At 36.3% G+C, this 6,048-nt stretch overlaps 1 pseudogene; it reads left to right on the top strand.

Moving 5' to 3' along the window:
- Nucleotides 1–768: 768 nt before the first annotated feature.
- Nucleotides 769–3,766, top strand: LOC103289709 (histone deacetylase 2-like; annotated as a pseudogene).
- Nucleotides 3,767–6,048: the final 2,282 nt, after the last annotated feature.

The following is a 6,048-nucleotide window of genomic DNA, read 5'->3' on the forward strand; positions in this document are numbered from 1 at the left end:
GCATGGTGTCAGATTCCTCACATCACCTTTCAACATCTCATGGAGTCAATGCCAAGAAGAATCGCCGCAGTATTGAAGGCAAAATGTGGCCCAACGAAGTACTGATGGAATGGTCATAATAATCTGGCCACTCAGTGTATATTCACAATTTTATATAATATGTACTTCAACTCATGTATCTTCTTTGTAGGTTCCTACAATTCATTCTAGTGTTTCTCAATCCTATATAATAAAAGGATAATACGCAAATTGACCCTAATGGCAGAATGACCAAACAACCGCTGTACCAGTCACTATGAGGCGCACTGATCAGCTCTCGTTCCCTTTCCTCGGCCGGCAGGCTCTGATCACCCGATGACAAATGGGGAACTGGAGGTGGGTGGTGGCAGGGGGCGGGGCCAGCTGCGGGCAGCAGAGGAAGATGGCCCTGATTGCAGGCCAGGCGTAGGGAAAGTACCCAGATGTGAATTTCATGCACTGGGCTCCTAGTTGGTTTATAAAAACCTCTACTACTAAAGCCAGTTTTTATTAAGTATGAAAAACGTTTTGATATCTTTATTTAGTAAATAAAATTTATTCCTCTCTCTCTGAAATGTGTGGGCTTTTCATTAATCATACGAATGCATCAACTCTTTATCTGGCTATAAGTCATAGATTAGATTTTCAAGTGTGTTTCATATGATCCTTTCAAAAAGTTTTCTTCCTCTTCTTGCCCAGTAATGGAAGCAGAAGGAGCCAGGGCTGGAGCTGGCTGTGGCCCTGATGCCCATGGTGTACTGTCAAGGAGGTGGCAAAAAATAAAGGGCTACTAGGACAATTGTGATATTTGAAATTATTATTATGGACAGGGCCATCTTATGACAACTCATAGAATCCACATGACCATAACTTGATGCTAAGTTATGAATTATATGGAAAAATGGAAATACACAGTCCCCATAGAGCCACTGCTAAAGAAATAACAAAATAACACAATGATTAGTACATCAAAATTCTATATTCACAACACAAAGTACTAACCACTATACAATCAGGGCCATAAGCAGCAAAATCTCAGACATCTCACATAGCGGAATTTTCACCAATATATTGCCTAGGGAAAGAAACCAAGGAAAAAATAAACAAATGGGACTACATCAAAATAAAAAGCTCCTGGACAGCAAAATAAACCATCAACAAAATGAAAATGGATTCCATTTTATGGGAGAACATACTTGCCAATGATACATCTGATAAGGGGTAATTTCCAAAATACATAAAGAACTCATCGACTTAACAAAAAGAAGACAATACAATTAAAAAATGGACAAAGATGCCCACCCAGTGTTGTTCAGTGGTTGAGTCTTGACCCATGAACCATCCAGGTTTGATTCCCAGTCAGAGCACATGCCCAGGTTGTGGGTTTCATCCCCAGTAGGGGGCATGCAGGAGGCAGCGATCAATGATTCTCTCTCTTCATTGATGTTTCTATCTCTCTCTTCATCTCTCTTCCTCTCTCTCTAAAATTAATAAAAACATTTTTAAAAAAGGGCAAAGGACCTAAATAAACACTTTTCCAAAGAGGACATACAGACTGCAAGGGACGTATGAAAAAATGCTCAGTCAATAATTGTCAGATATATGCAAATTAAAGTGACAATGAGATGTCACCTCACACTTGGTAGAATGGCTACCATCAACAAATCAACAAACAAAGGACAAGTGATAGCAAGGATGTGGAGAAAAGGGAACCCTCGTACACTGCTGGTGGGAATTCAGACTGGTGCAGCCACTATGCAAAACAGTATGGAGTTTCCTCAAAAAAAAATAAATATGTAACTGCCATTTTATCCAGTGATCCCACTTATAGGAATATAAGAATCCTGAAACACAAGTCAGAAAGAAAATATGCACCCCGATGTTCATAGCAGTGCTATTTATAATAACTAAGATCTGGGAACAGCTCAAGTGCCCATCAGTAGATGAGTGGATAAAAAAAGTATGTGGTACATTTACACCATGGAATACTATGCAGCTATTAAAAACACGCACACACACACAAAAATATCTCTTACTTTTTGAGACAGCATGACAGGACCTAGAGAGTTTCATTCTAAGGGAAATAAGACAGTAAGAGAAAGACAAATATCACATGTTCTCACATATATGTGTCATTTAATGAATAAAATAAACTGATGAACCAAATAGATCCAGAGACATGAAAGCATGGAACAGACTGAGGAATCTCAGAGGGAAGCGGGGAGGTGGGAAGAGATTAACCCAAGAATTTATATGCCTTTATGTCATGGATAGAGACAACAGTGTGATGAAAGGTTGAGAAGTTAGGGTGGAGGAATGGGAGACATCTGTAATACTTCCAACAATAAATCCATTTTTTAAAAGATGTATCTAAAATGTTGTTACATACGAAATGCTCAACAAATGCTTCTTGTTATTTTTGAAAAAGATCTTTGCTACATTCAATAAGACCAGATAACAAGTCTGAGTATAGTAAGTATATGCAGAGATTTGATGTTGGAGAACATTGTCCCATGTTTGATGGACTCTTTGTCAGCTCTCAACTGGTGGCTCAATTGCTGGGGCTATGAACTTATACCTACAATAAACTGATGTGGCGGTTAATTGGGCTGGAGGATTACATCATAGTAAGAAATCAGAAGCATCAGGATTCTGTTATGTTAATGATACGATGCTTGTCATCCTTGAATTACTAACATATCATCAGAGAGTCTTATATTGATACTAGAGGCGCATTGCATGAAATCCGTGCAAGGGGCTTGGCCCCCACCCACTGCGGCAGCCGCCTCTGCCTCTGCCCTTGCCGCCTTGCTTCATCTGGAAGGATGTCTGGTCTAATTAGCATATTAAATTTTCATAATTATAGATTGATATATCCATCGTGGTGATGAGGTTGAAGTAACTTTTCAACAGATCATATAGCAACTGCATCATTCCTAGAAGGAGACTTGAGGGATATTGGTACAGGGAAAGGCAAGCACTATGCTATCAATTTTCTAATGAGAATTGATATGGATGATGAGTCCTATGGGCAGGTATTTATGCCTATTATCCGTAAAGTGATGGAGATGCATCAACCTAGTTAGAGTTTGGGGCAGACTCACTATCTGGCAATAAATTTGATTGTTTCAGTCTGATGCTCAAACATGTAGAACTTATAAAATCTTTCTATTTATCAATTCTGATGCTTTCAGAATGTAGATACATTATTTATAATGTTGCTCAATGTTCAACATATGAGATTACAGTTGCCCATGATTGTGAGATTATCATTGAGTTGCCATATAATGAGTACTTTGAGATTTTGGACCAGGCTTGAAACTGTGTGTTCGTCTTTCAAACATGACAAAACAAAACACTCCAGAATATATGGAAAAGATATTTATTTGAAAATTTACAAATGTTCCCTCATGCACCTGGTGCCCAAATGCAAGCTATTCCAGAAGATGCTTTTCATAAAGACAGTGGAGATGAAGAAGGAGAAAATGCAGATGAGAGAATTTCTATTTGAGCATAGGACAAATTGATAGTTTGTGATGAAGAATTCTGATTCAGAGAAAGAAGAAGAAGGAGATCATAGAAGTGTGGCTCATCATAAGAAAGGGGCAAGAAAACTAGAATGAAGAAAGACAAGACGGAAACAAGTCCAAAAAGCAGATGCTAAGGAAGACAATAATTCCAAGGATAATAGTGGTGAAAAAAAACAGGTACCGCAGAAGCCAAATCAAAACAACCCAGCATCCCTTGAATTTGAGTCTCAGCTTCAGAAAACATAAAATGAGATAGAGAGAAAATATTAGGAAGAAAAATGTTTTATTTTTGAAGACTTCTGGCTTCATTTTATACTACTTTGGCATAAATCATATTTTCAAACTGTTGGATTCTTTTGCAGCAATTTTAGTATAAGTTTTCTAATTATGAAACAAAATTTATTTTCACCATGCTTTATATGAGAGTTATTAAAATTGATGTGAGTTATTATGTCAAATACCTGATATGTTAAAGAAGTAATTGACTTTTATGAGCTGTTTTTAACATCTTTTGTAATTATCATTATTAAAATATTATACTTAGAAAAAAAGAAGTTTATTTTTTTAAGAAGTTCTACAAAACACCTAGAAAGCCATGCATTCTTGCTACTCTTTTTTATTATTAAATTTGTTGAGGTGACATTGGTTAATATGCTTATGTAGATTTCAAGTGTATATTTCTATGCTACATGATTTGTATATTACATTGTGTGTTGACCACCTAAAGTAAAATCATCTTCCAGCACCGTATATTTGAGCCCCTTTACCCTTTATTACCTCCTTACTCCCTTTCCCCCTGGTAACCACTGTACTGCTGTCTGTGTCTATGAGTTTTTGTTTGTTACTTTGTTGCTTTCCGTTTTATATTCCACATATGAGTGAGATCATATGGTTCTTATTTTTTTTCTGTCTGACTTATTTTGCTGAGCATGATATTCTCAAGGTTCATCCATGTTGTTGCTATGGCAGTATTTCATCTTTTCTTATGACTGAGTAGATTTCCATTGTGCATGTGTACCAGATCTTCAGTATATAATGTTTTCATGTTTTGGCCAGCGTGAATAATGTTGCAATGAAAATAGGGGTACATATATATTTGTAAAAAATGTTGTCACATTTTTTGGGGTCATATGGAAACTCTATTCTTTTTTTTTTTTAATCCTCACCCAAGGATATGTTTAGAGAAAGAACCAGAGAGAGAGAGAGAGAGAGAGAGAGAGAGAGAGAGAGAGAATGAGAAAGAGAGAGAAATGTGCAGCATCAATTGGTTGCCTCCCAACTGGGGATAAAACCCTCAACTCAGATATATGCCTGACCAGGAATCAAACCAGAAACCTTTTGGTGTAGGGAATGATGCTGCAACCAACTGAACCATCTGGCCAGGTGCTAACTCTATTCTTAATTTTTTGAGGAACCTCCATACTGTTTTCCATAGTGGCTGTACCAGTTTACATTCCCACCAGCAGTGAATGAGGTGTCTTTTTTTTCTCCACAGCCTTCCGAACACTTGTTATTGCTTTTATTATTGATAATAACCATGCTAACAGTTGTGAGGTGGTATCCGGGAGTTTTGATTTGCATTTTCCTAACATCTCATGAAGCTGAGTATCTTTTCATATGTCTTTTGTCCATTTGTATGTCTTCTTGGGAGAATTGTCTATTTAGGAACTCTGCTCATTTTTTAGTTAGATTGTTACATGAATGGGACTATATCAAACTAAAAAGCTTTTGCACAGCAAAAAGAAACTGCCAATGAAACAAAAAGGCAACCGACATAATGGGAAATGATATTTGCAAACAACAGCTCCAATAGGGAGCTAATATCCAATATATAAAGAACTCACCTCTACTTCTTAACAGTAAACTTGTTTGCCGATTGATTTTTTAATAAAAAAAACACATTCAGTCTCTTCCAATTTATTTTTAAAAGGACTCTTAAAAAGATAATTAAATAAAATAAATTATGTCCATTTTTACCAATGTTTCACACGTGTGAAATATATATAATTCACAAATGCCCAATTTTAAGTTAGTTATATGCAGGTGCATTTCACGACTGAAACAATGCAGAAATCTCTCAGTATTGTGAAAGGATTTATTTTCGTCCTCTACACTTTAACTCTGTTTCAATTCATTTCCAACTATATTTTCCTCGAGTTATTTACTTATTGATTTGGACTGAGTGTTTTGTTGGCAGAGTGAACTGTATCAGAAAAGAGACTTTATATACTGTACCAGAATTTGGCACAATATTTTTCTTTTTTGTATGACTAACAGAATATAACATTGGATGAGAACTAGACTCCTAGTGGAATTAAAATGTAAGACTAGAGCTCTAGTCATCAAATCAATTGCATTAGATTTTTGTTTTTTAAAACATAAAACTTTACAACCCAGTCATTCTTCCCACCTTTTGGTGCTTTATGAAGTTTCTGCCTTGAACATATTAAACATGTTATTGTTTTGTAACTTTCTGAATATAATCATTTCTGTACATCTG

The sequence above is a fragment of the Eptesicus fuscus genome, chromosome 8, assembly GCF_027574615.1.
Source record: "Eptesicus fuscus isolate TK198812 chromosome 8, DD_ASM_mEF_20220401, whole genome shotgun sequence".
NCBI lineage: Eukaryota > Metazoa > Chordata > Mammalia > Chiroptera > Vespertilionidae > Eptesicus > Eptesicus fuscus.